Raw genomic sequence first — 18,661 nt, 5'->3', positions numbered from 1 at the left:
TGTCCCCTCCTCAGCCCCTGTCCCCTCCTCAGCCCTGTCCTCTCCTCAGCCCCTGTCCTCTCCTCAGCCCCTGTCCCCCTCCTCAGCCCCTGTCCCCCTCCTCAGCCCCTGTCCCCCTCCTCAGCCCATGTCCCCTCCTCAGCCCATGTCCTCTCCTCAGACCCTGTCCTCTCCTCAGCCCCTGTCCTCTCCTCAGCCCCTGTCCTCTCCTCAGCCCCTGTCCTCTCCTCAGCCCCTGTCCTCTCCTCAGCCCCTGTCCTCTCCTCAGCCCCTGTCCCCTCCTCAGCCCCTGTCCCCCCTCCTCAGCCCCTGTCCCCCCTCCTCAGCCCCTGTCCCCTTGGTCAGCCCCTGTCCCACCCTTTCCCTGCTCCTTTCCCCCCTCTCAGCTCCTGCCCCCTTCCTCAGCCCCATGCCCCCCTCCACAGCCCCATAACATCCCCACTACAGCTCCTCTCCCCCAATTGCAAACCATATTACCCACACCACAGCCCCTTTCCCAAATTGTAGCCATCAACTTGCTTCAGCCCCTATCCCCCCGTACAATTCATAATCCCCCAATTACAGCTTATACCCTCCACTACCACCCCCTGTCCCCCACTACAGTCCTGTCCCCTTACTCAGCCCCTGTCCACTGGTTTTAAAAGTGTAAAGTTTGGGTCTGTGTGTATGAGTATGTCTGTGTGTATGAGTATGTCTGTGTGTATGAGTATGTATGTCAGTGTCAGTCAGTGTGTCAGTATGTCTGTGTGTGTGTGTGTGTGTGTGTGCGTCAGTATGTCAGTATGTCTGTGTGTGTGCGTCAGTATGTCAGTATGTCTGTGTGTGCGTTAGTATGTCAGAATGTCTGTGTGTGTGCGCATCAGTATGTCTGTCTATGTGTGTGCAAGTATGTCTCTGTGTGTGTGCCAGTTTGTCTGTGTGTGTGTCAGCCAGTATGCCTGTGTGTGTGTGTGTGTCAGTATGTATGTCTGTCTGAGTCAGTATGCCTTTAACAGTGTGTCTTTCTGTGTGTGTCTGTGTGAGTACCAGTATGTATCTCTGTGTGTGTGTCAGTATGTCTGTGTGCAAGTATGTCTCTGTGTGTGTGCCAATTTGTCTGTGTCAGCCAGTATGCCTGTGTGTGTCAGTATGTCTGTCTGTCTGAGTCAGTATGCCTGTAACAATGTGTCTTTCTGTGTGTGTCTGTGTGCCTGTCAGTGAGTGTGTGCGTGTGCCTGCCAGTGAGTGTGTGTTTTTTAGTGTGTGACAAATCAGCAAGTGTGTGTGCCTGTCATTGATTGTCTGTTTAGGTGACTGCCTCCCCCCCCCCCCCCAGCCCCCCACCCCACACACACTTTCAATCACATGGGAAAGGTGATTTTACTCTCCTCTTGGTGCAATGGGCCACTTGACTGGATTTGCCCCCCAGGCCTAAGGCTGCCAGCCCTCCCCTGCCCTCAGGGCACTATAGTGCCAGGAAAATGAGTATATTGAATGTTTTAAACGTCCGGTGCCAGTTAATGTGCGACTCGTCAGGAGTTTAATCAAATTTTTACCCCCTAAGGGTAAAAAAGCTCAAAAGGGTGAATGCTGAATGGGTTTTTGTCCTCTGTTCCAGAAGTAACTGCAGTAGGATTAAACGTCATGTTATTTTAATAGGCAGAGTCTAACAATGTGATGTACAGTGCCTTGCAAAAGTATTCACCCCCCTTGGCTTTTTTCGTGTTTTGTTGCCTCACAACCTGGAATTAACATGGATTGTTTGAGAATTTGCATCATTTAAATTACAGAACATGCCCACAACTTTGAAGATGTTTTTTTTTTTTGTTTTTTTTTTTATTGTGCAGCAAACAACAAATAGGACAAAAAAAACAGAAAACAGAAAAAGTCAATGAGCATAACTATTCACCCCCCTAAAGTCAATACTTTGTGGAGCCACCTTTTGCGGCAATCACAGCTCCAAGTCGCTTTGGATAAGTCTCTATGAGCTTGCCACATCTTACCACTGGGATTTCTGCCCATTCTTCCTTGAAAAACTGCTCCAGCTCCATCAAGTTGGATGGTTTGCGCTTGTGAACAGCAATCTTTAAGTCTGACCACAGATTTTCTATTGGATTGAGGTCTGGGCTTTGACTAGGCCATTCCAACACATTTGCATGTTTCCCCTTCAACCACTCAAGTGTTGCTTTAGCAGTGTGTTTGGGGCCATTGTCCTGCTGGAAGGTGAACCTCCGTCCTAGCCTCAAATCACGCACAGGTTTTGTGGTATGGGTTTTGCTCAAGAATATCCCTGTTTTTAGCACCATCCATCTTTCCCTCTACTCTGACCAGTTTCCCAGTCCCGGCTGCTGAAAAACAAAAGATGGTGTTCGTTGGGTGATGTGATGTGTTGGGTTTGTGCCAGACATAGCGTTTTCTTTGATGGCTGAAAAGTTAAATTTTAGTCTCATCAGACCAGAGCACCTTCCTCCATACATTTTGGGAGTCTTCCACATGCCTTTTCGCAAACTCAAAACGTGCCATTTAGTTTTTTGCTGAAAGTAATGGCTTTCTTCTGGCCACTCTGCTATAAAGCACAACTCTATGGAGCGTACGGCTTATTGTCGTCCTATGTACAGATACTCCAGTCTCTGCTGTGGAACTCTGCAGCTCCTCCAGGGTTACCTTAGGTGTGGTCATGGAGATTGGAGTAACCCTTTAGAGAGATGTGCCTATTCACTTTGAGATTGTAGTAAATACATTGAGGATTGCAGGTATGGCCCCTCTAGATTGTGTGTATAATAGTAGGCAGTTCACTCACATGTTAGGGAGCACATGCATCCAAGTTCTGAACATTTGTATTTAGCTACTTGGAAATATATTTATTATCTTTCATTGTTTAAATTTAACAATTTGCCAGGAAACCTTCTATACACCATATGCAATGCTCAAACACTGCTGGCCGAATCCACAGGGGCATCTTATGGTTACAGAATATCTTCCGTGAAGCACAAGGGAATGAAGCCATGGATTAGACTTCCAAGGCTTCTACACAAAGTGTTTCGCCTAATATGATTGCCCATAATTTGCCATAATAAGTCATTTTGAATTATACAGTCTTCCCATTAATATGAGATATCAGATTTGCGGTTTATGGGATATGGGCTCTTATGCCGTTGCAATTTCACTACTATTTCATCACAGTACAACTGTCTAAACTGGCTAAAGAAAGTATTGGGAGAGCATTGATCGAAAAAGTGTCACGTTTTAAAAAGTGGGGCAAAACTGTAAAAGGGGCGGGGTCACTATTGGAATGTACCGGACAGTTCGGTGGGTTTCTATGGTAATTGCCCTACTGACAGTATTTTTTACCTCTTTTTAGAACAGAACACATTGATGAATTGTTGTGAATTTTTCAGAAAATAATATTGTCTACCACATGAGCACATAATAGAGAAAATGACCTCAGCAAATAGAAATTAAAAAACATGGTGCACACAACGTTACATAGCTGCATGTTTTAAACAAAAGAAACAAAAAGAAGAAAAACAATGAAGGAAATGGACAGAAAGGACCGGATAGACCCTAGCACAAGCATGTCAAACACGTGGCCAACAGGATGCATGCAGCCCACAATCAATACCTTTGCAGCCCGGCGAGCCGCAAGTTTGACGTGCTTACTAAGGCAGAGTAGGCACCTGCTCTCCCTACATTGCAGGTGCCTACTCTGCTCAAATTCACCCGGCTGGGGAGGAGAAGGAGCTCAGTCTTCCTGCCCATAATGGCTCCCTCGCGCGTGCGCCCTCTGCAGTTATGCAAGGGGGGGGGGGGTGCGGGGGCGTAATATGACATCATTCCAGCACCACTAAACTGCACGAGTGAGGGAGCAGTGAGGAGCAGGTAGGAGTTGTGGCTGTGTAGTTCCTGGTTCTAATAAATTGCCTATAATTTTGGAATTCATTGGAGTGCCTGGATTACTTTCTACAATTAACAGTGTCTGTGTGTCTGTCAGTGAGTATGTGTGTATCTGTCAGTGTGTGTGTGTGTGTGTGTGTATGTGTGTGTGACTGTGTCTGTGACTGTGTCTGTGTGTCTGCCAGTAAGTGAGTTTGTGTGTGTGTGTGTCTGTCAGAGAGTGTGTGTCTGTCTGTCAGTGAGTGAGTGTGTATGTCTGTCAGTGTGTCTGTCAGTCAGTGAGTAAGTGTCTGTCAGAGAGTGAGTGTGTCTGTCTTTTAGAGATTGAGTGTGTGTTGGTCAGTGTTGCAAAGGCCACGGCTGGACAGTGGAGTACCTGGAGGAGCACAGAGGCACGCAACGCCACGTCACATTGCGACGTGACATCGACCTGCTCCACCTTACCAGGGTTTCAAGGAGTAGCAGGAGGATTTGCTTTGGCACAGGCTGTGGACGATGCCGTTGGGTGGTATACCAGAGGCTGGATTATGGAGTTGTATACTGGCAGCGGCAATGTGGGTGGAGTCTGGAGAGTGGGACCCACTAGGACCAATTATTGCACAACGTTGCAGCCGTCCATAACTGATGTACTGTGTGGGTAATTTAAAGTGTTATTTTACAAAGCCAATTGGTAGCCTGGGCTATAAACAACCAGTATATTCAGTCCGGGTTCCAGAGGGGCAAGCATTGACTTATCCCTCTGGCACTCGGATAGTGACGTAGCTGAGTGACAAAATGAGCTCTAACTGGGATGCTGTCAGTCAAATCTCGCAGTGTCTTTACCGGGGTACCAGCTTTAATGTAAAGGGGGTTCTGGTAACGTAAGATTTCAGGTATTTGTTGTCATGCTCTGGGACAGAGTGAATGAAAGTGCAGGGTAAGACAAAGAGGGGGCCTGCGGAGGGAACTATTCCTGTTCCCTCACCCTAAACCACAAGGAAGAGGGGTCACGGGAAGTGCAAAGCGCAGGGACTGTCACTACTGCTGCGTTTAACACAAAACAGCAACTGGAACCAGCTACTAATAACATTTTAACACTATAGCTATTAACACAAATGGCATTTGGTAAAATGAAACGGATGCTCATAATAAGAAGGGCCTGGCTAAAACACAGAGAGAGCTTGGCTCACAGGCTTACAATCTAGAATTAATAGGGGCTCAGCTGAAACACACTGTATAGAGAGAGCTTGGCTCACAGGCATACAATCTAAAGGGAATAGGGGACAGGGAAACACTAGGTATAGAGAGAGCTAGGCTCGAAGGCTGACAATCTATTTTTCAGGGGATGAAGGCACAGCTGATACCCATTGTGCTTGGCTTACAGGCTTACAATCTAGAGGGTATGAAGGCTGATTCACATTGTATAGAGAGTGCTTGGCTCACAGGCTTACAATCTACAGGGAATGAAGGCTAGAATGAAAAACGTTTAATCTTGTGGAGCTTGAATAAACATATCTATATAAAATGTCGTGTGTGATAGAGCTTACAATCTAGGGACGATGATAACGGCGAGAAAGGTCAAATGAATTTACTTTTAATTTGTTTATTATACTTTTCCAGACAGCACTTGCGATGTCAATGAAAGTGTACTGAACTAAATTATTGTATGCAAAATTAAAAATGATATGAAAAAAAAGAAGAAATTCTTTAATTTGCTACATTTTAAATAATACTCGTATCTCAAATGTAACAGAAACACTTTGTACAGTACAACAATTGTGTTATTACGGCAAGTTTGTTTTAGAATTGAACACTCTTTTTTTTATAATTTTTTTTTTTTTCATTTTATTAAAATCATCTTTTGTCTTAAAAATAAAACAAACAAACAAATAAGTATTGGTTTACGATGTTTACCTCTAGTTTTTCTGCCGAATGTTGTGTACATTGTAACAATCACCGCAGCTCCTATCCCTTGGAGAATATAAATGAGTCTCTGACTTTCTTTTCTTCTTTCATTATTAACGGATGATTTGAAAACCAAGTAGGTTTTTTTTTTCCCCTCTTGTTTATTTTTTATTTTTTTTATTCCTCGGTATTTGCATGCAAAGCAAACCTACTGAACGCATATCGAGAGCAGCTCTGTCCCTTTAAAAGGAGTAGAGTTGAAAGCTCCTGTGATGCAATTGTAAACACGAGGAGGAACTTGTACTGCTTGTTTGATTTTTACCCAGACTGCTTTGGGAGCAAAAAAAAAAAAAAAAACTCAAACGCCAAGAGAAGGAAGCTATACACAGGGCAGCCTCAATGACAAAGCAGGCTGCCTCTATTATAGATCCGCTGTCTGGATTACCTGATCACATGGAACAAACCGAACCGACGTTTGGTTTTATTTAAAAAATATACATATAGATATTTTGGAAGCTTTGCTGTTTTTTGGGCTTTTTTTTCTCTTTTGCATTTTAACGAATGTGCAGGAGCACCGACCGGACGTATGGAAAGGGGGAAAAAGATTTAGCGTGGAGCCATGTTTTTGTTGGAGTTGCATGCCCAGGCTTAGCCGACGTGCTAAAGGAGACATAAGGTATTCCGTACACCTCTTAAGCGCAATATTCATTTATTTTCGCCCCTTTCGACCCATGCTTGATTTTTCTTCTATTCTCCCTTAACTACTCCTTCGCCAGAATTTCGAGCAGTGTTTGTCTGTATGGTTTAGAATAAAAGCAATTTAAAAAAAAAAAAATTCTTTAAATAGCGCCTTAATAATTTTTGGTATTTGCGGAGAGCAAGTGCCGTATTTAACCCTTGGAGGGCTGCAGGAGATGAGAGTCTGACACCATGCACGCGTATTCTGTGCACTGCCCCCAGTACTGGCCCTTTAAGTGTTAAAAATCTAAAGGGGACAAAGTAGCCATTCCCCCAACTCGCCTCTGGTGACCTTAGTAATTAAAAGGGGCTTTAAAGTGTGTTAGGTGGCAGTAATTTTGTTTATCCTATTCTGTATCAAAATTTCAAATTGATGATGGTACTGTTTGTGTTTTTAGGAGGTGTTACCTTTTTAATGTTGTTTTTTTTTTTTTTGGGGTGCAAATAATAAAGTCAACGACTGTATAAACACTACCCAGATGCCCACCCACCATTCTGTGTTTTTATAAAAGAAGTGTGTGCAGCAACACAGACACCGTTGATATTTTGTTGCAAGATTTTTAATTCCCACAGAGGGTTAAAATACAGTAAGGAAGGACTTTGGCGCTGATAAAAGCTCGCAGTGTATTGACTTTGGTTTTAACCCTTGCCACGGGTCCGGTTAAGTAGGCCACTGTCGTTCTTGCTAAAGATTAACTCAATGTAGGTCGAAGGGTGGGTGAGGGGGGGTACAGTGTCACGGGTTAATGGTGTGGTATTATCCAAGACCTCTGATTTGGGGGTCGACCAATGCTATTGTTTCCTCTTGGAGCAAATGTTACCCCATTTCGTTGCCTGAGCAAGAATTCTTGCAGCATGATCTATGCTAGGCTGGCAAAAAACGCAGTGGGTTTACAGTGCAATACTGTAAGTACTGTAACTAACCCCTTCAACTCCAGGCAGGGATTAGGTCTGTTTTATCAACGCAAAGAGTTGAGCACTCTCATAACGCAGTCTAGCGTTTTAAAAAGTGTTCATGAACGTTGCTTTTTTTTGTAGATATTTGTTATGTATTTACAGTACAATGAAGTTTATATTATGTTGCTTTTTTTTTTCCTTTTCTTCTTCTTTTTTTTTTTTTTACAAAACAATTGGTTTATTTATACATGTTTTCCTTTCCCGCAGCGAGAGGAAAAACGAGTTTGATCTCTCGTTGATCGGATCTAAAGAATGCTTGATTGTGTGTGTTTGTATTTATAAATAAATATGGCTACCATCTAAATGCTGTGGTTTGCACACATGCCCATCGCGAGCTCCATTCCCAACAGAATGGCTTTACCCAAGGGCGCCATGTGCCAATAGGCTTGCTATTAAAAAACAAAATTGAATACAAAGTTAGTGTTTTTGTTCTAAAAGTAAAATTCAAGCCGAGCTGCAAAGAATGGTTTGTGCGTGGTGGACTAGAGACTGTGAAAGTTATGTCAGCCATTCGTGTAAACATCACCTCCCTATCTGTCACTGACATGAGGCTGTCTGTCAGCAGTCATCATAAGGGGCTCGAAGTGGCTCTTTAACCCTCTGTTGGAAGTCTCTTCCAAGCCACTGTGGCGCAGTCAAATGGTTTGGAGAGCTGCATGCTGGTTGCTATGGGCCTGACAGTTGCAGTCCTTGTCGTCTTATGCAATATCCTGCAAAAATATCCATGCTTCTTATCCCTCGTGGCATTTCTTTTTTAAAATTTCTGTTGAAAAATGTGATATTTTAAACAGCTGGGTTATTGAATAAAAGTAAACAGTAGACCAGGTTTCGAATGACTGGTCATTAAGTCAGTCTCCTTGTGATCTTAGCAACCTCCGCTTCTAAGATTGGCTCAGGGTTCTGGGAGTTACATTCTACCTGCTGTCTGTATGGAATTACGTAAAATTATAAAGAAAGCATTGAAGGTTTTAAAACCGCCCTTAACCCTTCAGGTGCCAGGGATGAACAAAGCGTTTAACAGAGGGTTAAAATCATCGTTTACAAGGAAACAAAAATCTGCTTCAGGTAGAAGGATGCAATCTTCTTTGATCTAGTGCACTTTTAGAAAAATTACAAATGTGCATGTTTTCCTGTACTTTTTTCAAAATATTTTAAATGTCGTTGTAGGGCATATATATTCATGATTTTACTACCTGCTTTAAGAATATACCCCTATACTCCCCGATGTCAGCCCCCTTGCGTATTTAAACTGCAATCTCATTTGTGCCACCACTTATTTTTTTTTTAACTTTAATTTTTATTTAACTCTTTCAGTGCCAGATGAGGATCCGAGTCATTGCTATGCAATAGGCTGGACAGTTTAAATTAATCTAAACGCTCTTTTTACCTTTTGGGTTCGATAATTATTCAGACTGTCATAGACATTCTGCCCTCACTCTGTCAGCCGACGTGGACCCTATTTGAATTTTTTACTCCCTAAATGTTAAAATAGAAAGATTTAAAAAAACCAAAACTTTTTAAATGTATAACTGATCCGGGAATGAAACCTATTTTCCAATCTACATGTAGGGCTTAGCTCTTCATTTTGTCATTAGTATTGCTAATATTGATTCAGAATGTAAGTGTATCTACGCAGAGGTTCTGTGGGCTACTATGGACCTCTGAATGCCCGTCTGCTATATTTCACGTTCCCTACTCCCCATGTGTCCACTGCATTGACTCACAAAACACCTGTTGGTGCTTTATTACAGAAACATGAATTTCCATGTATATTGAAAGCCACTTCTGTACAATAGATTAATACTTTGGGGAGCTTTTTGTATTTATCATTATTTTTGTTTTTTTATTTTTTTAAATATTGTTTTTTATAGTAAACCATGCCCACTTGTGAAAAGCTTGGGGGTCATTGCTGTTAACCCTTTAGGAAAGAGACATGTAGCAGCCACATTTGTAGCACGCCGTCCTAGTGCCCAATGATAATAGAAGGTCTGGGTCTAGGGAGTGTCAAAGGCACCCAATAAAATCAGTGTCTCGGCCTTTTGTGGCATTTACTCCAGCACTTAACATCAACTACTCAGACCCAACAGATTTCATGCGAGAAATAAAGTATCTATGTAATTCTTCTTAGCATCGTCATCTCTCTCATTAACTCCTACACACCTAGGAGCGCAGGCCTGTTTCCTGGCTACAATGCAGATTGTATAATGGGGATCTAGGCCAGTGGGTCAGATTACCTCATCTACATTTAATTGCAGAATGATACAATAGCCAAGGGTTTATTGGTTCGTTTATTTATTTTCCCGCATGTAGATTTTTTTTTTCTTTATAAATAAAATTGTTATTTTGTTGCTTAGGTATAATAAAGGCAGATGGCAAGATTAAACTCTGCAGGACAAACCTCTAAGCTCTGCTGTTTGGGAATGATGGGAGTTTATGACTAAGTAATCAGAAGTAAACCACAGAATTTTTAGGGGATGATTCACTAAGTTTCAAGTTTTAGCTGTGCCATTCAGTTTAATCTCAATACTCCTGGGAGATCGATGACGCATTTAGCAAACCTATTTCCCAAGCGTCAACATAGCTCAGGAGATGGAATCATTAAAAATAAAGAGGTGATGAAGCGAGTTTCCTTGAGAAACTGATAAAACTCTCACCATTCTCAGCCAAACGAAAACACCCAAGGAATGCGAATGAATGAATGAGAACTGAGCCTCTGAACAAAATCTCTTTATAGAATGAAAAAAAATAATAATATATGTATGCAGATCCCACTGCCATGGAATACAACTCCGACTCTGCTTAACTAAGTGGGTTAAGACTCAACCCATTCTCACTCCTTGATGGCATGAGAGCTGGGACCTGGTGACTTATTTCCCCATCGATAATTAGCATCTATTGCTCCCGCTGCTCTGCATTACAAAATCACATCTTCATCAAGCTAATTGGATCATTAAACGTGAGCGTAACCTGATGTAATCTGCAGCAAGAATAAACCTGTTTCTGTGTTTAAAAAATATTCCCAACTTGTTCTATTGTTCCCCCATTTCACAGAGCCAGAGGTTACATTTTCAGGTTTTTTAATGATTAAAATACAGGCCTTAGAGGAAAGGGCAAATTATAATCCCAACAAGCGCTTTCTAAACTCCCTTCCAATTTGCTCTTTAAACTGTGGTTTGAGCAGAACTCCTTTGACTCCATGGTTATTATATGTGAGCTTGGAACCCATACACTTCCACAAACATTTCTCAATTGTTCATAATTTTATTTTTTCATTTTTTTTTGCAATCTGCCCACTAAAAGTGCACCTATTGAGAGATTTGACGTGTCTGCACCTTTTGGACAATAATGTTTCACTGTGCCTCGTGTCAGCCAAATGCATATAGGGGACAGCAAGGCTGGAGCGGGTGCCCAATGAAGTGTTGGTGTTACTGGTGACATGGTGGCGGGAAGGGGGTATGTCAATGTGGCGCGTACTAATGCAAGGCTGGCATTTTCTCAGGGTCTGTGGAACTTCAAGGGATGGTTGTCTGGAGTTTGCAGACGCTGGACACCTAGAAACAAAGCAGGATAGTAAAACCCAAGACAGTCCGGGGTTTAAACATGTGTAGATAAAATAAAAATAGATCTTTGTACTTTTTCCTTGTTCTTTTGTGCCGTTGGTACAGAGCTCAATTATTATTATTATTGTTATTTATATAGCGCCAACTAATTCCGCAGCGCTTTACAATGTTATAAAAGGGGGAGAATTTACAATAAATGAGACAATTATACAATGACACAGGAACAATAGGTAGATGAGGACCCTGCTTAAACGAGCTTACAGTGTAAACTACAAGTACTGTATATAATGCCTGCACCTCGGTGAATACTGAACCCGTGTTAGCCATCATGGGAACACATGCATGTGTGCACCCACTTCAGAGGCTCAGATTAAAACGTCACGTGACTCTCTGCTTGTCTCTATTGAGTTTCTGATGAAGTTTGCCCAAATATGTTGACATTTCCCTGAAGGTCGGCTGGAACCTATTTTCACGTGAAAGCAATGCGTGACTAGTAAATAAAAAAAATTGAGTTATTTCTACGCATTTATCAGTGTGTTCATGGAGTAGTTAGTCTGGCATTGAATTATGAACAGGACCATACACAGCACTAGACGCAGCACATCCCCAGCATACGTGACCTAGGCAGCACAGAACATGTGCACTCTCTCCCACCTCCCTCTGCGCACATTGTTTTTTTTTTGTTTTTGTTTAGTTTGTTTTAGAAACCCGCCCAATTTCATCCCTCTCTTGCCGGACATGAGCGCATGCACTGAGACGGCGAAATGGTCCAATCACAGATTTCACATAAAGTATCGGACGAGTTTCACCCAGCACTGGATTCAAGGTGAGTAAAACTTTTTTTCTGCAGGTTTTGCTGCAAATTTAGAGGGGCGCCCTTCCTCATAGTGTCCAATAGGGCATGTTACACTGGAATGGTCTCCCTTTTCAAAAGGGTTATAGTAACTCATTGAGGCATATATAAGCTGAACTAGAAGAATTCAGCTAGGCTCACAGATTGGCTGCCTCGGCCTTAAATTTGAAATTCACTTTGAATTGCTGTCAATTCTAACCTGAGTAACCGTCTCCGTGACCTGGTTACAGTACCGATTTTTTGGAGGTTAGCAGTATTGTGTGTGTACATCTGTGATTTTTAAATTTCATTTTTTTTGCTCTTTTAAAGAGACAGTACGAAAAATATGATTTCTGTTTTACATTACTAAAACCTGTTTCTTTTTTTTTTCCTGGATTATAAACATTAAAAGAAATACGAAATGAAAGTTGTATGTGGTTTATTTACTAAACTTGCAAATATCTTCACCTCCTACGTCAAGGTTATTCAGAGGTGCATTTATTAGTAAAAATAATCTTTATGTTGGGATGAAATGAATAGATTTGCATTAAAGGGACACTGTAGGCACCCAGTCCATTTCAGCTCATTGAAGTGGTCTGCATGCAGCGCCCGTATCCCTTTAGCCCTAAATTTAAAACATTGCACGTTTAGAGTTAAGACAACCCCCAGTGACACTTCCTCGATTCACATGGAGTCTAAATCTGTGAAATGACACTAGAGGCTTTACATTAGGACGTCAATCGTTTGAAAATGCCCATAGGAAAGGATTGATTCAATGATTTTACTATGGGGAAGGCCTACCTCGTGCATGGCGCTCTCTACGCATGCATGTTAGGTACCCCCATCGCTGTAATGTTGCAGGAGGGGGAGACAAAGTCAGCGCTGAGATGCCTTTACAGTAACCGTTTTGTATTACTAACGCTATAGTGTTCCTTTAAGTACAAAGAATAGCCCTAAATCATAAGCCTTTATTTCAGTAAAAGACGTTTTAGAATGTTCTATGTCAGAAACCGCCACAACCTATGATCCCAATAAAGAAACCGCCACTACCTTTTATCCATGCCAAAAAAGACGCCAGCATCAACAACCAACAACATTGTATCCAATAAGGAAACCACCACAACATTGTATCCAATAAGGAAACCACCACAACATTGTATCCAACAAGGAAACCACCACAACATTGTATCCCAATAAAGAAACCACCACAACATTGTATCCCAATAAAGAAACCACCACAACATTGTATCCAATAAATAAACCACCACAACATTGTATCCGAATAAAGAAACCACCACAACATTGTATCCAATAAGGAAACCACCACAATATTGTATCCAATAAGGAAACCACCACAACATTGTATCCAATAAGGAAACCACCACAACATTGTATCCAATAAGGAAACCATCACAACATTGTATCCAATAAGGAAACCACCACAACATTGTATCCAATAAGGAAACCACCACAACATTGTATCCCGATAAAGAAACCACCACAACATTGTATCCCAATAAAGAAACCACCACAAAATTGTATCCCGATAAAGAAACCACCACACCATTGTATCCAATAAATAAGCCACCACAACATTGTATCCCAATAAAGAAACCACCACAACATTGTATCCAATAAATAAACCACCACAACATTGTATCCCAATAAGGAAACCACCACAACATTGTATCCCGATAAAGAAACCACCACAACATTGTATCCAATAAATAAACCACCACAACATTGTATCCCGATAAAGAAACCACCACAACATTGTATCCCAATAAATAAACCACCACAACATTGTATCCAATAAATAAACCACCACAACATTGTATCCCAATAAAGAAACCACCACAACATTGTATCCCAATAAAGAAACCACCACAACATTGTATCCCGATAAAGAAACCACCACAACTTTGTATCCCGATAAAGAAGCCACCACAACATTGTATCCCGATAAAGAAACCACCACACCATTGTATCCCAATAAAGAAACCACCACAACATTGTATCCCATAAATAAACCACCACAACATTGTATCCCAATAAAGAAACCACCACAACATTGTATCCCAATAAAGAAACCACCACAAAATTGTATCCCGATAAAGAAACCACCACACCATTGTATCCCAATAAATAAACCACCACAACATTGTATCCCGATAAAAAAACCACCACAACATTGTATCCAATAAAGAAACCACCACAACTTTGTATCCCGATAAAGAAACCACCACAACTTTGTATCCCGATAAAGAAACCACCACAACATTGTATCCCGATAAAGAAGCCACCACAACATTGTATCCCGATAAAGAAACCACCACACCATTGTATCCCAATAAAGAAACCACCACGACATTGTATCCAATAAAGAAACCGCCACAACCTTGTATCCCGATAAAGAAACCACCACAAAATTGTATCCCAATAAAGAAACCACCACAACATTGTATCCCAATAAAGAAACCACCACAAAATTGTATCCCAATAAAGAAACCACCACAACATTGTATCCCGATAAAGAAACCACGACAACATTGTATCCTAATAAAGAAACCACCACAACATTGTATCCCTATAAAGAAACCACCACAACATTTTATCCAATAAATAAACCACCACAACATTGTATCCCAATAAAGAAACCGCCACAACATTGTATCCCGATAAATAAACCACCACAACATTGTATCCCGATAAATAAACCACCACAACATTGTATCCCGATAAAGAAACCACCACAACATTGTATCCAATAAACCACCACAACATTGTATCCAATAAACCACCACAACATTGTATCCAATAAGGAAACCACCACAACATTGTATCCGGATAAAGAAACCACCACAACATTGTATCCCAATAAAGAAACCACCACAACATTGTATCCAATAAATAAACCACCACAACATTGTATCCCGATAAAGAAACCACCACAACATTGTATCCCAATAAAGAAACCACCACAACATTGTATCCAATAAAGAAACCACCACAACATTGTATCCCAATAAAGAAACCACCACAACATTGTATCCCAATAAAGAAACCACCACGACATTGTATCCAATAAAGAAACCGCCACAACTTTGTATCCCGATAAAGAAACCACCACAACATTGTATCCCGATAAAGAAACCACCACAAAATTGTATCCCGATAAAGAAACCACCACAACATTGTATCCCGATAAAGAAACCACCACACCATTGTATCCCGATAAAGAAACCACCACACCATTGTATCCCAATAAATAAACCACCACAACATTGTATCCCGATAAAAAACCACCACAACATTGTATCCCGATAAAGAAACCACCACAACTTTGTATCCCGATAAAGAAACCACCACAACATTGTATCCCGATAAAGAAACCACCACAACATTGTATCCCGATAAAAAAAACCACCACAACATTGTATCCCGATAAAGAAGCCACCACAACATTGTATCCCAATAAAGAAACCACCACACCATTGTATCCCAATAAAGAAACCACCACGACATTGTATCCAATAAAGAAACCGCCACAACCTTGTATCCCGATAAAGAAACCACCACAAAATTGTATCCCAATAAAGAAACCACCACAACATTGTATCCCTATAAAGAAACCACCACAAAATTGTATCCCAATAAAGAAACCACCACAACATTGTATCCCGATAAAGCAACCACCACAACATTGTATCCTAATAAAGAAACCACCACAACATTGTATCCCTATAAAGAAACCACCACAACATTTTATCCAATAAATAAACCACCACAACATTGTATCCCAATAAAGAAACCGCCACAACATTGTATCCCGATAAATAAACCACCACAACATTGTATCCCGATAAATAAACCACCACAACATTGTATCCCGATAAAGAAACCACCACAACATTGTATCCAATAAACCACCACAACATTGTATCCAATAAGGAAACCACCACAACATTGTATCCCGATAAAGAAACCACCACAACATTGTATCCCAATAAAGAAACCACCACAACATTGTATCCAATAAATAAACCACCACAACATTGTATCCCGATAAAGAAACCGCCACAACTTTGTATCCCGATAAAGAAACCACCACAAAATTGTATCCCGATAAAGAAACCACCACAAAATTGTATCCCGATAAAGAAACCACCACAACATTGTATCCCAATAAATAAACCACCACAACATTGTATCCCAATAAATAAACCACCACAACATTGTATCCCAATAAATAAACCACCACAAAATTGTATCCCAATAAAGAAACCACCACAACATTGTATCCCGATAAAGCAACCACCACAACATTGTATCCCGATAAAGAAACCACCACAACATTGTATCCTAATAAAGAAACCACCACAACATTGTATCCCGATAAAGAAACCACCACAACATTGTATCCCTATAAAGAAACCACCACAACATTTTATCCAATAAATAAACCACCACAACATTGTATCCCTATAAAGAAACCACCACAACATTGTATCCCGATAAATAAACCACCACAACATTGTATCCCGATAAATAAACCACCACAACATTGTATCCCGATAAAGAAACTACCACAACATTGTATCCCAATAAAGAAACCACCACAACATTGTATCCAATAAAGAAACCACCACAACATTGTATCCCGATTGGGGAAACACCAGGACAGTCCTTGTAAACTAAAATACCCGGATCTTTATTTACTAGTCCGTTTTAACACCAGCAGCACTGATACTGATTCATACACTGTGCGAATTACCAACACAGAACAGTATGACACAGCTCTGGCTAATCGTTCTTGTACAGCTAGCTGTTGTGTTACAACTCCCATCACTCTCAGCTAGAAACATTTAATTAAAAAATAGCTTACACTAGAGCTATTGAGATGTTCAATGCCTACTGCAGATCGAAAGATGTTCCATGCTTTCAGCCAACAACTCCCATAACGATAAGCCAAACGTCTATCCAACCTTTTGCTTATAGGCAATTTTATCATTATCTGACTTGACTGTGTTTCTGCTGAATAATGTAGGCTCAGCTTGTGGAAAATGGATGTTATATGACTAAGTGCTGTAATTATTCCATAGCTCCTAAATATGTTACCAGGCAACATACGCAGGGAATTAAGTCATCTCATGCAGTACTGGGGGAAAATCCAGTGGAGAGGGTGCTGGAGGCTGGAATACTTAGGACTTAACCAGCTAATACACACTCTGTGCTTACTAGAGATGTACCAGGAGTCCAACATAAAAACAGAATCCATTGTTTCAAAAATGGCTCAACTTTATTGTTGCAGCACGGCAGACAGAGGTAGGCTGCGCTGTGTCCAGAGCTTGGAATTTACTCCTAGATTGTGTCAGAACAATGATGTCATTAAGTGAAAGATGACTCATAGAAATGTTACAGTTGTTATATTATGCAGATAGGCATCAAATAGTTATACAACATCATAAACTAATTAGGATCTTGAAGACAAATGATTATGTGAGGTGCAGTCCACTCATGGTCCAGTCTCTTTTAGCTCCCTGGTGTCAATCAGCCAGTGTACACTACATAGTTACAGAGTTACAGAGTTACATAGCTGAAAAGAGACATGCATCAATCAAGTTCAGCCTTCCTCACATCAGTTTTTGCTGTTGATCCAAAAGAAGGCATAAAACTTCAGATTTTGCAACAAACTAGGGAAAAAAATCCTACTTGACCACAGAATTGCAGACAGATATCTCCTTGGATCAAGAAGTTATTACCCTACAGTTGAAAAATTCTATCACTGTATATTACGTTTTTGCAATTATTTATTAAATTGTTAAACATCTGTATAGACTCTGATAAAACCACTTCTTCAGGCAAATAATTCCACACCCTTATTGTTCTTACTGTAAAAAAAAAAAAAAACTTAACCTTTGCCTTGGACTAAATCTCCTTTCTTCTAGTCTAAATGCTTGACCTTGTGTCCAAGAGAGACCACCAATCAGTCAGACTGCACTTGAAAAATTCAGTCTGACTGTTCTAGAAAAAACATCAATAGGTCTGACTGTACTAGAAAGATCAGTAATCTGTTTGATTCTGCTGTAAAAAGAGACAGGTCAGTATGACTGTAATCTAGCTGTCTCTAATATAAAGGTAACCACTTGGCTGACTCAATTCTAAAGACAGCAAATCTCACTTATGTTTCCTTGTTTATTAGCTATGCCAATTAATGGACAAATAAGCACTGTAACTACAATATAACAAGCAAAATCGATAACCTAATGAATACACTTGTGCACAAGTCCCCGTTAAGTGGTACCTCAAAGAAACACACACACTGCAAAGTACATAGTAGGCTAAGTACCTTTTAGCATTATGAATCCACTTAGCTGTCTATAACCGATGATATGATCAAAAACATTTTCAATTAAAGGGACCCTGTAGGCACCCAGACCACCTCAGCTAATTGAAGTGGTCTGGGTTCTGTGACCCTTTTGCACTTAGTGCTGCAATGTAAAACATTGCGGTTCCAGAGAAACTAGAATGTTTACATTGCAGCTCTAAGTCTGCCCTCGTGGCTGTCTAACAGACAACCACTAGAGGGCTTCCGGGAATCCAAACGGACCTTTGGTTGGTTATCTTACGCTGCACGTCCTCACGGACGTCCAGCGTCAGTTTCCCCATAGGAAAGCATTGAATAATGCTTTCCTATGGGGAGGTCTAATGCGTGCGGCCATTGCTGTGCATGCGCTTTAGGTCTCACCTGCCGGCTGATGTCAGCAGGGGAGGAGCGTGGACAGAGCCTGATCCAGCGCCGAGGGACATAAGCACT

At 41.0% G+C, this 18,661-nt stretch overlaps 1 protein-coding gene across 6 annotated transcripts in view; it reads left to right on the top strand.

Annotated features, from left to right (window-relative positions):
- The window catches only part of NCOA1 (nuclear receptor coactivator 1), a 456,420-nt gene that overhangs the window by 184,951 nt on the left and 252,808 nt on the right, over window positions 1–18,661 (top strand). For 5 of the 6 annotated variants that reach the window (XM_063441997.1, XM_063441996.1, XM_063441995.1 and 2 more), the window contains exon 1: window positions 6,128–6,433. The exons of the other annotated variant lie outside the window; for it this stretch is intronic. The gene's annotated coding sequence lies outside the window, so the exon portion shown is untranslated. Of the gene's footprint in view, window positions 1–6,127; window positions 6,434–18,661 lie in introns of those variants that run through there. 6 annotated transcript variants of the gene reach the window in all.

The sequence above is a fragment of the Pelobates fuscus genome, chromosome 2 (genome assembly GCF_036172605.1).
Source record: "Pelobates fuscus isolate aPelFus1 chromosome 2, aPelFus1.pri, whole genome shotgun sequence".
NCBI classification, from domain to species: Eukaryota; Metazoa; Chordata; class Amphibia; order Anura; family Pelobatidae; genus Pelobates; species Pelobates fuscus.
The sequence above is the reverse complement of the archived record's forward strand: the minus strand, read 5'-3'. Positions and strand labels throughout refer to the sequence as shown.